At 44.9% G+C, this 17,823-nt stretch overlaps 1 long non-coding RNA gene across 1 annotated transcript; it reads right to left on the bottom strand.

Annotated features, from left to right (window-relative positions):
- Positions 1 to 12,027: 12,027 nt before the first annotated feature.
- On the bottom strand, positions 12,028 to 15,061 carry LOC131381955 (uncharacterized). The gene is made up of 3 exons (XR_009211045.1): positions 15,014 to 15,061; positions 14,373 to 14,509; positions 12,028 to 12,254 (listed from the first exon to the last, which is right to left on the bottom strand). It is a non-coding gene; the product is annotated as an uncharacterized LOC131381955 (long non-coding RNA).
- Between the last annotated feature and the right edge of the window lie 2,762 nt (positions 15,062 to 17,823).

The raw sequence follows: 17,823 nt of genomic DNA, 5'->3' as shown, positions 1-17,823 counted from the left end.
ACTTGTGAAATCAGACCTGTGTGAACGATCATTTCTGACTTAACCGTGAGATGATCACGAGTACCCTTCCGGTTGTTTTATTAGCATTGAAATCCAGACGATTTATTTGGAATATATACAACAGTGTTTTTCCACTGTATTTCATGTGCAAAAGTTGAGAACTGCTTTCTCTACCTTTTGCAAAATAATTGATATTCCATATTGGATTCTCAAAAACTTCAATATGGTGAACCTATTAAACCTAGAAATTGTATTCATCCTTTCATGACTGTGGCCTGAGTTCCTCCTTTTTTTAGATGAGATTTGGCACACTCTCAGTTATTTAAACATGTAATATTTAAACATGCAACATTTCTTGAGTATGTATGTTGAGGCCATCTGAGCTCATAGCTGATTCAGTAACCAGTTTCATGCTGTGTCATTCACACTTACTACTTAATACTGCCATGGTAAAAATGTGGAGGAAAAATGTATCCTTGTGTGTCTAGGAAGCATATACACTTGTACATTTTTTAAAACTCTGATTCTGTAACATTTCTGAGTTTTGTTTTGTTTTACAGAAAAACAAACATGATAAAGCGATCAGAAGACCAAGAGGTTTACTATTGATGCTTAGGGTCGTCTGACTTTGGCTGGCCAACAGCACTACATGGCCAAATTAATTTACAAGAGTAGTAATTTTTCAAAAGCTAATTTTTTTCTGTATTTTCTGGATGAAACTGCCAATATCATGAATAGAAAGGGAGGACCATAAAGGAGAAAGAACGTGATGTTCAGTGATGTTCGTGTGAACCTAAAGAAATAATGTGGAGGCAGGCGCGATCAGCCCAACCCTAGGGACTTGATGGTGTTGCTTGGAAGGCATCCATACCTGCATTTTGCATTCTTCGTATGTAATCATATTGCCAAAGACAAACTATTTCATCATTTATTGTAAATAACACTTTTCCCCAGACCTACTGTAAAGTTTCTGTGATGTATTTTCTTCCAGTTGCAATAAAAATTACTGAGTTGCATCAACTGAAAAAAAAATAGCAAAAATGTTTACTGGGTGTCCTTTCAATCAAATACCAGGTACATCCTTCTGAGTTACTTGATCTACAAAGATCTGTGCCTTGTTGCTACTGAGAAATTTTACTGCTATGTAAGTTGTGGAAAACTGATAGTAATGCAAATGACTCTTGTCCATAAAAATACAAATGGATTTGTCTACTGGAGATGCAGTTGGTTGTTACTCAGTGGATATTAACCATTTTGCATATATTAGAAAATTGATTTTAGTATTTGATTGCCTATGTGTGTGTGCATTCTTTGAGTTCTCCTTTGAACTAGTTTAATCATCTTACTGGTCCTCTCATTAACAGTTAACTGAAATGTTTTATAGATATTAATTTTATGTTTCTATTGCAGTTGTGATATTTACCTTTCTAAAAAAATGTTGTCTTTTAATGCAGCCTATTATGCTCAGATCAATGATCAGCAGGAGTACCTAATTTGGGTATTTGAAACTAGTACCTAGTTTCATCAAAGATTCTCATGGCTAAGAAACATGCGAAACTATCAAACATCAAAGGACCACTTTAGTTTGAACAACAGGTACTTCGACAGTAGTAACCATAGACCAAAAGCCACAGAGGCCTTGCCTACACTCTGCTCTGCGCTAGGCCTTTGGAACATTGAGAAGGCCCTGAGTATGGCAGAGGGAATGGGGGAGATGAGAGAGCCCCAATTCTGTCTGAGATGGAATCTCTGCCCCCCAGGAGGGAGGAGCCTCAACGTTGATTTTAATGTGAGTTGATGGAATAGTATTCACACCTGCTACATTGGCCTTTGGGAAGTAAATGGAAAAGATTTACGCTGTGGATGGATTTACAGATTTTGAACATGCCCCCCATTGAAGGGTTGGGGTCTTTTCAGCCTGACTTTAAGGTAGACTCTCTATCCCTATCTTGTTCTGTCCTTTTGACCATCCACATATATTTTGGATCTTCTTTCCATCCAATTTTTCTTTCTTAAAGTGTAATAATAGAATCTGTATACCGTCTTCAAGTGTTGATTTAAGATGTAGCTGTTCGTTTTATTAACAAAACCCTTTGCAACAACCCTTTGTTAACTGCCCAAATTAACAATAGACTACAAGCTCAGGTCACAATAAACAATGACTTCAGAGTCCTTTAACTAAACTGTAACTTGAAGCACCATGCCCTTCATCATAGCATGCAACTTGATAGTTCACTCTAAAGGAATTACAGTGCATTCACCCATATTAAAAACAACTTTTTCTGCTACCATTTATTCTCATTAAGTTTGCACTCATCTACCTAAAAGAGATGACTTTTTAATTTTTTTATTTTATTTTATTTTTCCGAGATGGTGTTTCACTCTTGTCACCCAGGCTGGAGTGCAATGGTGCAATCTTGGCTCACTGCAATCTCCGCCTCCTGGGTTCAAGTGATTCTCCTGCCTCAGCCTCCCCAATAGCTGAGGTTACAGGCACCTGCCACCATGCCCAGCTAAATTTTTTTTATATTTTTAGTAGAGACAAGGTTTCATCATGTTGGCCAGGCTGGTCGCGAACTCCTGGTCTCAAGTGATCTGCCCGCCTCAGCCTCCCAAAGTGCTGGGATTACAAGCATGAGCCACCACACCCGGCCAAGAGATGACTTTCATATCAAAATGTGATCACTGTGGATTTTCTCCTACAGATGGTATATCATGACACTTCGTAAGACTTGCTTTGGCAACACGCCCAAAAGTTCCACGCTGAATAGCGTCCATCCCTTCCCTTCATAGCTACAAGCCATTCCCTTATCTCACCTAAAACAGCCTCTGTTAACTCTAAAAATTTCAAAGATGACTTGAATGTCAAATTAGATATTTTTAATTGTACTGACGTATAATTTGCACCCATGTGCAAAAGGCTTAAACATCAATTTGACTTTTACACGCCCTTCTACTATTTTCAAAAACTCTCATAAGTGTTACGCAATGTCCTTTTTGGATTAGTGCCTCTCCCTCAATTGTTGGTTTGTTATAAGGGAGGTGACTCGGTTCTTCATCATGGGCTCTGTCAGCATCCTAGGATTTGGAAGTCACTCTCACTGGATGTAAGTACTCGGTAAGGTCCCCGGGTCACTTTTCGTCAATAGGGCTCATAGTTGAAACCTATGAGCACTGGACCAGCAGTAATGAGATGAAGAAGAGGGACCATTTTTCTATTAGTGCTCCCTTTATTTTCTAGGGAACATCTAGACTTTGGCATGGCCATCATAAGCCCTAGGGACTTAGTCCTACTCTTACACGATGTGGCTTAAAAAATGGGAGGCTGTCAAGTGTCGTGGTTAAGATGACAGCCTCTATAGCATGGATTCAGAAGCTGCCTCCACCGTTTAGTAGGTATATGATACTGAGCAATCTCCCTAGCCTCTCTCAGCTTCAGCTTCCTCTGATGGAGTGAGTGCTTTGGATGCTAGCAGAGTCCAGACTTAATGGGACTAGCAGTAGGGAGTCACTTGAGGTCCCTAAAACAAGAATGTAATCTGTAAAATGGGAGTAATGCTATATGCCAACCTCATAATTTCTCAGATAATTAAATGAGTTCAAATATGTAAAGCTCTTAAACCAGGACTTGACACACAGTTAACGCTGTAATAAAATTTTTTTAATTCTCATATGAACTGCCGTACTACCCAATACCTCCAACTTTTTCATTTGCCATGACTTTCTTCTAACAGAGACAGGCAAATCCAGTAAGAAGTCTTCTCATAGGCTGTGTCTCTAAGACACAGAAACCACTTCCCAATTAAGTGGAAAAAAAAAAAAAAAATCCGTGGCCAAGACATTGACTGATTGAATTTTCACTTTCCAATCGGCTGTTGTCAGCAAAGCCTTGTTAATGAGCTGTGATAGCAAGGCTAATGCTGTAGACAGCAAAGTGGAGCCCCCCAGCTCAGAGCCTTTGTGCAGTGTCCATATATAACTTAAATGATCAATTATACCTCTGAAATTATTTTGAAGAGTCTCCCTTTTTTTTTTTCTTTTTTTTGAGGTGGGATCTTTCTTTGTTGCACAGCCTGGAGTGCAGTGGCGCAATCTCCACTCGCTGCAACCTCCACCTCCCAGACTCAAGCGATCCTCCCTCCTCAGCCTCCCAAGTAGCTGGGATTACAAGCGTGCATCACCATGCCAGGATAAATTTTGTATTTTTTTGTAGAGACAGGGTTTCGCCCTGTTTCCCAGGCTGGTCTTGAACTCCTGAGCTCAGGCGATCTGCCTGCCTTGGCCTCCCAAATTGCTGGGATTATAGGCATGAGCCACCGCACCCGGTCTTTTTTTTCATGACTGCAAATCTTTTGACAGATTTTCCTTCATTCCTTAGTCAATACTATTTCAAACTAGCCTTTCCACAACTGCCAAAAGAACCTTCCACAATCATTACATTCTCATTTCAGGACCTCGAGTGGCTCCCTACTGCTAGTGTCATCAAGTCTGGCCTCTGCTAGCATCCAAAACCTTCACTCCCCATAAGCCTCTCTGCACCACTCCAGAGTCATCTCTCGTTCTTCAACTCACTCTTCTCCAACCAACTTCTCTGCTCATCCCTCCCTCTAGGATGCTTTCTGTGACATCCTTAGCCCCCAGACTCTTCTTCTCCTCTCTACAAATCCTTTTGTCCTTTTGTCTTTGACCCAAACCAAGCACAGACCACAAGCAACAAATTCTTCCAGCAAGGACTGTAGGCTGGAAGTAGGCGGGAGGAACAGATGGCAAGCAGATATGCCAGACTTCAGAGTAAGAATAAAGCAGCAAGATTCAGGCCACACAGTGAGCGTCAGTGTCCTGAGAGCTGGGACCAAGAGGGAAACAAAAAAGGCTGCGTCGGCATTGACCTGGGAAGCACAAAGTTGAGTGATCGTCATCTGTCCCTGAGGTGGAGAATTTTACCTCTTTTTTCTGTGGAAGAGTATTCTGATTGAGAACCACATGATAGGTGATAAGTCATACATTGAGATCACGCAGAGTTGTATCTTTATAATCCAATAAAATACCCCCATCGCCTACTGTTTCTTTTCTGCGTGCACAGAGCACTTTGTTTACTTTGCTAGTTCATTTTATTGTACTAGAATACATGGCATTTTCGCCTGTACTTGGCTGTGATTTCCTTGAGGAAAGAGACTGCTTTTTTGCTTATTTGGTTTTACCAAGGAAAAATCCATTTAGCTGCAAATGATGGAAAATGTGATTACAGTGGTTTAAAAAAATAGATGTTAATTTTCATCACTTAATAAGAGATCTGGAGGTAGGTTATCCGGTGGTTACTCAAACATAGCCTTAGAGACCTGGGTTCTTTCTTTTTACCACCTTTAGCACATTGACCTTTGTCCTTAGGCTGTGACCTCAAAGTCACAAAATGGTTGCTGTATCTCCAAGCATCATAACCAGCTTCCAGGTCAAAGGGACCTTTCTTTCTCTTTTGTTTTTTTCCTTTATTGGTCAGAAAAGCAAGAAAGTGTTCATTTATATCCCATTAGCCAGAACTAGGGATCAGGGCCATTCCTAGACCAATTGCTAGCCAAGGGGAATGAGACAACTAGTTGTGACACACAGCACAAGGCTCCTCAGCCATGACTCAGAGCCAGCTTTGCCAAATAACTCTGAATTTCACCTTTAGGGAGAAGAGCCTGCCCTTTCTGAGATCAAAGCATCTCCATAGCTATGCGTCCAACACAATAGCTAACATTTATAAGTACTTACTAAATGTCAGACGCTGTTCTTAAGCAGTTATATGAATTCTCATTTAATCCTCAGAACAACCCTATGAAGTAGGAACTGTTATTCATCCTGTTTTACAGATGAACAAACAAATGGAGGTGCAGAGACATGAAGTAACTGGCCAAGATTACGCAACAAGTAGGTGACAGAACCAAGAACAGAACCCAGGCCTACTGGCCATGAAGTCTGCATTTCTATCTGCTATGTTCCCCAGCTGCTCATCTCTCTCCTATGCCACACAGGGTTAGTAAAGTCGGTTGAATGAATGAATAACTGAATCAATGAATGCACCTTCCTCCAGAAGGAGCCCTGAGCTGCTAGGGTCTTCCAGTGCTGTTTGAAATCACTGTTCTTCATCCATCTTCTTAACGAGGTCAAAGTGTTGTTATATGTACAGGATTTATTGCAGTTCATTGTGCTCTTGGGGCAAAAAAAAAGTCTGAATTTTTTTCTGGGTTTCCTGCCTAACAGAAACTAAGAAAAAGAAGTCTGCAGAAGTCTGAGCTTTATCAGCAGACTGAAGTAAAACAACTGTACATACATGTGAGTCTTGGGCCAAAAAATGAACAAAATGCAAAGCATGTCCAGACTTCAGCTAAATCCTTGAAAATTCTAGTAGCATATCCCAGCCTCATTAAGAAAGGAGGGGAGAGACACTAAAGGGTCATCACAGATCAGAGAGCTGGGCTGTAGATACCATTCCAGCACAGGACGAACTCCAAGGCTGCAGCTGCAAGATGCCAGACTTCCAAAGGACAATTGAGCAGTTCTGGCAAACATTTCAATATTTTGTCTACCCGGTGCAAACATCTAGACTGTGAATAAGCGATTGAATTGTTCTGGTTTCATATGGAGATTTGGCACCACTGCAGATGTAGCTACAGGCCTCCTAAGAACTTTCAGAAAGCACTGAGATTCTGCCTCTAAGTGGAGACCAAGACAAGGCTGCACAGCCATCGTTTGGTTTGCTAAATAGTTTTAATGTCAATTTCATCTATACAGGGTTGCCAGACTTAGAAAATAAAAACGGAGGATGCCCAGTTCAGTCTGAATTTCAGATAAACAGCAAATAAATGTTTAGTGTAAGTACATCCCAAAAAGCCTTTGCCGACCTGGGCATCCTGTATTTTACCTGGCAGCCATCGTCTTTCAGGACACATAAACCCAGTTACGTTTATGTCACTCTGCTCTAGCCCCAGCCACAAAGATGAGGCAGGTTCTCCTTTCCTTGTGTTCTCAGCCACACACAAGTGAGAAGAGCACCTTGAGTGGCTATCAGGGGACCGGAGCTTCGTCCCAGACCAGCCACTAATGAGTTGTATGAGCGTAGACAAATCATTTTCATGGCCTCATCTATAAACTAGAGGCTGAAATTCTGAAAGTACATAATTCTTCTATCACATCCCTCTGAACCACACTGGGGGCTGACCAGTGACAGGTGCATGGCCACATTTAACCCTCACCACAGCCCTAGCACAGTGCACACCAGCAAGTGAGGAGCCTAGAAAGTCATGAGGTCTCCAGGGTCCAGCCACTGTTAACGGTGATGCTGTAATTTGCCTTTGCATTCTACGAAAGTGGAAATCCAGATACTCGCAGCTAAGCCAGGCTAAATTCCACTTCAGTGTAAATGATTTTCTACATGATGACACAAGAATGAAGGCAATTAGGGGAGGAGGCAAGTTACCCTCTTGGAGAGCCTTGCGAGCTTCACAGGCCACGTGGCCCTGAGCAAGGGAGAAGCAGCAACTTCCGATGTCAGCTAAAAGAGAGGCAAGGAAGTCGCCAAGCTAGCGATGAGGCCAGACCACACACCAGGCGCTATCGTCTAGGAAATGTTGGAAGGGCTACTTCTCCTCCCTGTCCTCACAAGCTGTTGCCTCCCTCTGCCATTGCCTCACCCTAACTCAAGCCTGTGCCTCTTCTCATTTTCCCTTTTCTGTCTAGCTCTTTGGAGCTGCTAGAACGAAGTGTTAGGAACATCCTCTCACTTTGAATGTCCTGAGAGCTTAGCCTCCCTCCTGGCAACTGAGCACACTCCTGAGCTGTAGGAAGACTCTCAGGAACCTCTGGTATTCAGAGACTTTTCAGAGTTTGCAAAACCCAGATTTCAGTTCTCACAAAGGTCATAGGAGGTTGATTCATTCCATTGTGAGTATGGTGGCGTCCTCTCTCCATTTAAAGGTGTGAGAGCAACATGGTTATAGAAAGCAGCAAAGCCATGACTCCCAGACAAGTGTTCAGATTCTATGACCACTGTACCTTATGGATGCTAACTTGTCTACATGACAAGTTATGACTTGAGTATAGGACAATATTCCGTGACTGTGATGGTTAATTTTATGTGTCAACTTGACTGGGCTAAGGAATAAAACAGTATTTCTCAGCGTATTTGTCAGGGTGATTCTGGAATTAACATTTGAACCAGTGGAGTGCGTAAAGAAGATCCATCCTAACCCATGCAGGTTAGCACCACCCAATCCACCAATGGCCCATCACATCCACCGAGGGCCCACCCAATTCACCGAGGGCCCACCCAGCCCACCGAGGGCCCAAATAGATCACAAAGACAGAGACGGCAAATTCTTGCCATGTTTGCTGGGACATCCAGCTTCTGCCTTCCTGGCTTTCGAGCCTTTGGACTCGGACTGGGACTCAAACCACAGCACCACCCGATTCTCAGGCATTCAGACTCAGACTGAACATTACACCACTGGCTTCTCTGGTTCTCCAGCTTGCTGATGGCAGATTGTGGGACTCCTCAGCCTCCATAACCAAGTGAGCCAATTTCTATAATAAATTTCCTCTTACATAGAGATATCTGTAGATACAGGCATATCTATAGATAGAGTCAGAGACATATCTATAGATAGATAGAGATATAGATAGAGATGTTCTGTTTCTCTTGAGAATCTTAATATGTGACTGACATGTATATAGGCAAATGACAACACAACAGGAAACCATCAAAACGGGGTATTACCTGTAGCACTCCTCAACAGCCGAGCTAGGGAGAAGGTACTGAATGGAGGTTTTTTACAAGGATTTAGAGTTGACTGTGGTTTCGCCTGCACTCTCATTCAAACATAGTGAGAACCAGCTAAAACAAACAGGGAGTGGAGACAACCCTGTTAGAATTACACTCACTCTGGGCAACTGCTTTTCTAAAAATAATTTTAAGTTCTTGCCATCCAACTGGAGACAGGAAAATACTCCATTATTCAAGTCCCACAATTTTTTGCTGGGAAAGGAGTGCACAGTGAGAATAGTTATTAACTTCAGGAAGTAAAAAGCAAAATGCAGCTTAAAACACATTTGTTTGTTAAATAAAGACTGGACATAAACTCAGATCTTGCAGCTAAAACTACAGTCCTTCGTGTATGGAAAGAGTGCCTGAGAAATGCTCTGTGCCCTGATAAGGAAGTGTAAGAGGCCCACCTCTGGGGACTGGAGATTAACTGTAAGAGTGAAGTGAGGAGGAGCCGGCTATTCTGGGAGTCAGATAACAACAGTATTTTTGATTTTCTTTCAGTCTGGGCAGCAGCCATTCCTCAGGTTTAAAAGCAATCATAGTTACACGTTGTTTATTTCTCAATGAGATTTCATCAAGATTTACTGTGGTGTTATTCACAATAGCCAAGATATGGAAACGACCTAAATGTCCTTCCGCAGATGAATGAATAAAGAAAATGTGGCATATATACACAATGGAATATTACTCAGCCTTTACAAATGAAGATAATCCTGCTATTTGCAACAACATGGATCTACCCAAAGGACATTATGCTAAGTGAAATAAGCCACATTCAGAAAGACAGACAAATGCTGCATGAGTCCACTGATATGTAACATCTAAAATAGTCCAGCTCATGGAAGCAGAGAGTAGAATGATGGTTTCCAGGAGCTGGGGATTGGGAGAAGTAGGGAGATGGTCAAAGGGTACAAAGTTCCAGTTACATAAGAGATACAACACACAACACAGGGAGTATAGTTAGTATATAGTATAATTAGATCTGTTAAGAGACTAGATCTTAAGTATTCTTACCACAACAATAATCATGATAATGGAGATGGGAGGAAACTTTGAAATGTGTTGAATATGTCTATGGCCTTGATGGTGATGATGGTTTCATGCTTTAATCTTTTTTTTTTTTTTTTTTTTTTTTTTGAGACGGAGTCTCGCTCTGTCGCCCAGGCTGGAGTGCAGTGGCGCGGTCTCAGCTTACTGCAAGCTCCGCCTCCTGGGTTCATGCCATTCTCCCACCTCAGCCTCCTGAGTAGCTGGGACTACAGGCATGCACCACCATGCCTGGCTAATTTTTTGTATTTTTATTAGAGACAGGGTTTCACCGTGTTGGCCAGGATGGTCTCGATCTCCTGACCTCATGATCCACCCACCTCGGCCTCCCAAAGTGCTGGGATTACAGGCATGAGTCATGCTTTATTCTTATCCCTAAACTCATCAAGTTGGATATATTAAATACATACAGCATTTTTTTTTTTTTTTTGAGATATAGTTTCTCTCTTGTTGCCCAGGCTGGAGTGCAGTGGCATGATCTCAGCTCACTGCAACATCCTCCTCCCAGGTTCAAGTGATTCTCTTGCCTCAGTCTCCCGAGTAGCTGGGATTACAGGTGCCCAGCTAGTTTTTGTATTTTTAGTAGAGACGAGGTTTTGCCATGTTGGTCAGGCTGGTCTCGAACTCCTAACCTCAAGGGATCCACCTGCCTCGCCTCCCAAAGTGCTAGGATTACAAGCATGAGCCACTGCACCCAGCCCTATGTATGTACACTTTTTATATATCAATTGAACCTCAATAAAATTAGTTTTCAGTAAGAGATATAGAGTCCTGTTACTGTCATTCAAAATTGTTGGCAAAAGAAAGTGTCTTTTCTCTGTCCTTTTTTTGCCATTTCAGAGAGGCAGGAATGGAAACCAACGTTCCCCAAGTGTGTTCTGTGTCTCAGATGATCAGATGCGGGAGGCAGCCTCACGTATGCTACCCTCTTTCATCCTCACGACATCCTATAAAGAAACTGAGGTCCAGAAAAGACACAACCTGATCCACGTTGCTCTTAAAGAAAGAGAAGACTTGGACTTCAGGCCCCAGGCAAAGCAAGACACAGCACTGCCACAGCAACCTGTCCCACCTGCACAGTGGTCCCAACAGGTCCCAGAAACAGGAGGGAAGGATGGGGGGCGTGAGAGGAACCTGCCTGTAGACCTGGCTGCCTTAGAATGCGTGGGTAGTTGGCTGGTGGTGAGAAGCTGCCTGCTTTCACCTTTAGAAATCACTGCTATGGAGGCAAATCATTTCTCCCAGCAAGCCTGCACCCTGCAGATCTGACTCTATGTCTATCCGTTCTTTCATTTCTCTACCTTGGTTTTCTGCTGTCAGTTTCTTCCTCAAGGCATACTGGCCTTGTTTATTGGTCCTGAAGTATCCCAAGCCAATTCTTGTCTGAGGACAGGTGAACCCCCAGTTCCCTCAGCCTTGACCACTTCCGCCCCAGACATTTCATGACAGGTCACCTCTTTCAAATACCAGCCTTATTGTCACCTTCTCGGTGAACCTTCCAGAAGCATCCATATTAAGTGAACAACACACCTGCCTCAGGCTCCCTCCATTACACTCCCTACCTTCATCCACAGCACATGTCACCATCTGAAATTACTCTGGTGACTTATTGTGAGGCTTATTTAGTGTCTGTCCTCACTCCTCAACTAGAATGTAACCTCCGCTGGAATGGGGAAGCCGGTTTGTCTTTCTTATCGCTATATCCCCAGCCCCTAGGACAGTCCATAGCATGAGACATCACTTGATCATCATTCATCAATCACTGTTGATTGTTGATTAGTGAATGATTAAATGAACACCAATACCCAACTCCAAAAAAGAAAAAACGGATCTCTTTATACGAAGATGGAGCTGTACGTTAGTATTATTGAAACCCTGTGGGTGGTTCGACTTTGCAGCCAGCACTGAGAATCCTTGCTCTGAGGCAGATAAAGAACTGGCTCAAATATCCACCTCTTTGGGGGAAGGACTGTAGTATATTTTTACCCACTTTGGCAGGAAGAAGTGAATCCATATTCCTCCCCATTCCTATGAAATCAGCCATCCACATAAGTGCCCACAGTGATAGGGATGGGACAAACGCATCAGCTAGCTGTCATTTTGGAAAGCAAAGAGCAACTTTTCACCATCAAACCATGACAATAAAACAGGTTAATGGCCAGGGAGTTATGGGGGAGAGAACTGTTGGGAGCATGGAGAGCATCCTAGAAGGCCAGGCCCAGGAGTGGAATTGAAATAAAGGAACGATAGCAACAGACATCACGGCAAATAACTAGCACAGGCATCGAGGGACAGAAAGGAAACGGTCCCTTTGGACTGGAAAGCAGATCCCTGCGGACAAGTCCAGGTGGAAGGCAAAAATGAGATGTCTTGAAGGGAAGATCGGGTTTCCTTCATGCAACTGCTGGAAAACACATGCCAAAATCCAAATTTGTGCTGTGTCCGTATCTGCCAATGAATTCTTCCTCCCCTACTCTCTCCAATCCTGGCCAAATATGACCTGTGGCTCTGTGCTCACACTTAAACCAGAGTTTTATATAGAGTAGGAATGTAGAAACTATTAAAAGGAAAGCAGGCTGCTGTGACCAGAAATGCCATCTTGATAGCATAAATACGCCCTGCCCCAGACGTCACTCCCTATGGCTCTATCTGACCAAAATCTGTGTCACTCTCCATTTACTCCACCACCCGAGTTATACCCCCACAGGGTACCAAGCATGAAACAACTCCAGTTAAACATCACCCGTTTTGCAATTTCTCTTTCAAGAATTATTTGTCTCCTCCCATTATATTCTCAATATAGAATAAGCACTTAAATGCATTAAGGAGGAAGGAAAAGAAAATGTGGGAAATTTCAATGAGAAAGAAAATTTCCAAATGTCCAAACTATTACACGGGCTATCCTTGCTAATAGGATCAGCAAGGTTATGCTGTGGTAACCAGTTAGTCTAAAAATTTCAGTGCGGATTTACTTCTCCCTTATGCTACACATCCAGAGGGGGTTGGTGGGAGTCTCTGCACGAGATGGGAAAGCCTGGAGACCTTGTTCCCACTCAGCCACGTTTCAGCCCAAAAGTGATGCGTGTCTCTTCCATTCCACTCATTGGCCAGAATTAGTCACATGCTCCCAACCCATCTGCTAGGAAGGCTGGAAGTACAGTCTTCCCCAGTGTCCAGGGAAAGGAAAAAACAAAGCAAGTGAACCTGTGGCATTGTCTCCACCTCAATAGGACACAAAATCAGGGAGCCCTGGAACATTCGAGGCTTGAGCCTAGAACTTTTGGCTCAACAGAGCCTGTGGGAGGAGCTACTTTCCAAGAGTTCTGACTCCCCACCGTGAGGCTTTAAGAAGGGGACCAAAACGCTCCTGGGCGAGACTTGTTTCTGGATGTAGGACCTATCCTGGATTTCCTTATCTATGGATGGGACAAGGCCACATGGGGAGATCTGCATCCCCTTTAGTCTCAGAACATTGGTCTCCCTTCCTCCTTTTTCTCCAATTAGTCAGTAAAATGCATGTGGTGTTAGCACTTTCCCTGCAGACTGATGCTGGGTCCTATCATAGTAATCCAAGAAGAACACGAGGGAATCTGAAAAAGGTCCTTCTTGCTGAGTAGTTCTAAGTGTCCACCCTTCTTTGGGGACTTTCCTATGGCTCATGGGCACGTGTTTAAAAAATGCTGAGAGACCACTAAGACAAAATGAGATTGGTGAAAGACCCCACCCAGAACAAATATCATTGAATTGGGGGCAGAAGTCACAATTGCAGCTCATTCCCCCAACCTGTCCAGATACGCCAACCACAAATCATGATGAATGGGTTAAATGGAGAGCAGTGAGTAGATGACTAAAGATAAAATTATTAAAATGCCACAATGGTGATACGGGTCAGGGAGCCCAAAGGGATTCCTAGCCCTCAAATTTGAAATATTATTTGAACTGTCCCTGTGATACCAGTGAGCATCATGAGGCCAATAGCATTCCCTAAAGTCACCAGATTGTTCCCTGCTCTCTTGAGAGATGTCTGCACCCCAGAAAGGACACAGCTAGAAGGAGGTGAGGTGGAATGAGAAGGCCAGGCTTCCGATGAAGGTAACACTGGAAAGTTCTAATCCCCAGGCCTAGGCATCAGCTCACTGGCTGCCACCAAAGTCCCTAAGGAAAAACAAACATTAGGCTGGGCATGGTGGCTCACACCTACAATCCCAGGACTTTGGGAGGCCAAGGTGGGTGGATTACTTGAGGTCAGGAGTTCGAAAACAGCCTGACCAACATGGTGAAACCCCGTCTCCCCTAAAAATACAAAAATTAGCCAGGCGTGGTGGCATGCGCCTGTAATCCCAGCTACTTGAGAGGCTGAGGCGGGAGAATCGCTTGAACCTGGGAGGCAGAGGTTGCAGTGAGCCGAGATGGCGCCACTGCACTCCAGCCTGGGTTACAAGAGTGAGACTCCATCTCAAAAAAAAAAAAAAAAGAAGAAAAAACAAACATTAGAAAAGTGTATTTGGGAGAATTCACTTACCTCCTGTGTGAATCCCACTTTTTCCTCTGGATTCTCCTCTCCTGCTTTCTCATCTTCTTGTGCACCAAGACCCATTCAGGTCAGACCTCCCCCAAAACGGCCTTTGTTCTTTACTCAAATACTCAGAGGGTGTTCATCTGCTTATTTAATGAAAATAATTGTCACCAAATGTGAGTTGCATATTGAAGGAGCAACTCATTAATAGAAATGAATCCACAGCATGGCAAAGCACAGGCAGGCAGTGTCTAGAACAAAAGCAAGAGCCCCTCTCACCAGGCCTGGCGACACACCTACCCTGGTCAGAAACCAGCCACCTGTAGCAGGGACCATCTCAATACTGCGTACTCTTAACAGCTTTCCTTCCCCACTTCACCTTCTTTCTCTATTTCCCTCATTCTCAGAAAAAACACTCACACAGAAGCCTTATCTCGGGTTCTGCTTTGAGGGAGAGGCAGGCTGCTGCTACAGGTGTTCTTAAGAAATAATTTGCAGGCAGCTGGTAAGGGTAAACGTTCTCGGTGGAAATTTTCCGGTAATAAAAAAACAGCCCCCGAACCATCTCTTTTCTAACAGAAAAGGTGGCTTGAAGGGCCGGGCATGCCAGCCATTTAGAAACTTGGTTCACTCAGTGTGGCAATTACCGCTGTCTTTTCCTTGTCACTGTGTCCAGAATTGGTGGGTTCTTGGTCTCACTGACTTCAAGAAGCCTCAGACCCTCGCGGTGAGTGTTAACGGTTCTTAAAGGGGGCGTGTCCGGAGTTTGCTCGTTCTGACGTGTTCGGAGTTCCTTCTAGTGGGTTCGTGGTCTCGCTAGCTCAGGAGTGAAGCTGCAGGCCTTCGCGGTGTTACAGCTCTTAAGGCGGCGCGTCTGGAGTTGTTCGTTCCTCCCGGTGGGTTCGTGGTCTCGCTGGCTTCAGCAGTGAGGCTGCAGACCTTCACGGTGAGTGTTACAGCTCATGAAAGCAGTGTGGACCCAGAGTGAGCAGCAGCAAGATTTAACTGCAAAGAGCAAAAGAACAAAACAGGCACACGGAAGAACGCGACCCAAGCAAGTTGCTACTGCTAGCGAGGGCAGCCTGCTTTCATTCCCTTATCTGGCCCCACCCACATCCTGCTGATTGGTCCTTTTTACAGAGAGCTGATTGGTCTGTTTTACAGAGAGCTGATTGGTCCGTCTTGACAGGGTACTGATTGGTACATTCACAATCCCTGAGCTAGACTCAAAAGCTCTGCACGTCCCCACTAGATTAGCTAGATACAGATGTCCATTGGTGTATTTACAAACCCTGAGCTAGACACAGAGTGCTGATTGGTGTGTTTTCACACTTTGAGCTAGATACAGAGTGCTGGTTGATGTATTTACAATCCCTTAGCTAAACATAAAGGTTCTCCAAGTCCCACCAGACTAACTAGATAGAGTGCCTAATGGTGAATTCACAAACCCTGAGCTAGACACAGGGTGCTGATTGGTGTATTTACAATCCCTTAGCTAGGCATAAAGGTTCTGCAACTCCCTACCAGACTCAGGAGCCCAGCTGGCTTCACCCAGTGGATCCCGCACGGGGCTGCAGGTGGAGCTGCCTGCCAGTCCCGCGCAGTGCGCCCGCACTCCTCAGCCCTTGGGCGGTCGATGGGACTGGGCACCGTGGAGCAGGGGGCGGCGCTCGTCGGGGAGGCTCGGGCCGCGCAGGAGCCCACGGCAGGGGGCGAGGGAGCTCAGGCATGGTGGGCTGCAGGTCCCGAGCCCTGCCCCGCGGGGAGGCACCTAAGGCCTGGCGAGAAATCGAGCAGCAGCTGCTGGCCCAGGTGCTAAGCCCGTCACTGCCTGGGCCGGCGGGGCCAGCCGGCCGCTCCGAGGGCGGGGCCCACCGAGCCCACGCCCACCCGGAGCTCGCGCTAGCCCGCAAGCGCCGACGCGCGCAGCCCCGGTTCCCGCCCGCGCCTCTCTTTCCACACCCCCCTGCAAGCTGAGGGAGCCGGCTCCGACCTTGGCCTGCCCAGAAAGGGGATCCCACAGTGCAGTGGCGGGCTGAAGGGCTCCTCCAGCGCGGCCAGAATGGGCGCCGAGGCCAGGCGGCACCGAGAGCGAGTGAGGGCTGCGAGCACTGCCGGCACGCTGTCACCTCTCATCGCCAGGTGTACCAAGTGTCATGGCCACCTCCAGATAACACCGTGTGTTCAGAATATCATGGCAACCCATATTTGCATATTTAAAGGGCTAAGGTTGCAGGGCCAGGTTTTTCACGGGTTACGTAAATGACACACCTGGTCAAACCAATCCCCTGGGCCCTATGCAAATCAGACACTACCTCCACCAGCATAGGAATATAAGCAGCCACTTTTCCACCGCACACAGGGTTTTCTCTTTGTTCGAATCCCCCCTCCCTCTGTCTCTGTACAGGGGAGCTGTTTTCTTCTTCCTTCCTTCCTTCTTGCCTAATAAACTTTTCGCTCCTTAAAACCACTCCACGTGTGTCCGTGTCGTTTTATCAAAATCGGTACGAGACTAAGAACCATGGTGTTCCTCCAGCCACTGAAGCCGTATCACCGGGACAACTAGGCAGGGAACGTTGTTCTGACTATCCTCACAGCCCATCACCTTCTTCCTCTCTTAGCCCCTCTGGCCCCACATATTCCACCTTCTTCCAGGAGATCAGCAGTCCAGGTCCACAGCCCCTGGCAGCAGCACCCCTGGCCCCTCTGGAGCCCAGTTCTGCGTCTCCTGTTTCCTGTTCATCTTGACTCTTCTGCTCCTTCTGTTTCCTGTTCATCTTGACTCTCCTGCTCCTTTTCTTAAGTGTTTTTTCCTGCATCAATTCATTTTGCCTTCTCTCTTTGTATGATTTTCCTATCTGCTGTAACAAATGACCACAATCATATTGCCTAAAACAGCAAACATTTATTATCTTACAGTGCTGGAAATCAGAGGCCTGAAATGGGTTCACTGGGCCAAAATCAAGGTGTCAGTGGGGCCATGCTGCCTGCAGGGGCTCTGAGGGATAACTTGTTTTGTTGCCTTTTCTGGATTCTATCAGACTGGTGAATTCCTTAGCTAATGCCCCTTCCGCCAATCACACCACTCCAGGCTCTGTTTCTGTGGACACATTCCTTCTCTGCCTCCCTCTTCCATCTTTTCGGAGCTCCTTTGATTACACTGGGCAACCCAAGATAATCTCATCTCAAAATCCTTACTTTAAGCACATCTGCAAACTCTCTTTAGCCCTGTAAATTAACATATTTGCAAACTCCTGGGATAAGCACTTGGATATCTTGGGGAGATGGAAGATACGTTACTCTGCCTTCCACATTTTTTAAACTTAGAGCATGGTTTTAATAATTTTTTTAAAACCTAATGCTTCCAAATTTTGCTCTGTGTCCATCTCAGGATTATAAAACGTACTTGCTCAATTTAGAAAGTATCTCCTCTTTAAGAGGGATTCATATAGCTAAA

Source organism: Hylobates moloch, unplaced genomic scaffold, assembly GCF_009828535.3.
Source record: "Hylobates moloch isolate HMO894 unplaced genomic scaffold, HMol_V3 SCAFFOLD_19, whole genome shotgun sequence".
Taxonomy (NCBI): domain Eukaryota; kingdom Metazoa; phylum Chordata; class Mammalia; order Primates; family Hylobatidae; genus Hylobates; species Hylobates moloch.
This window is presented reverse-complemented; position numbering and strand designations above follow the sequence as displayed.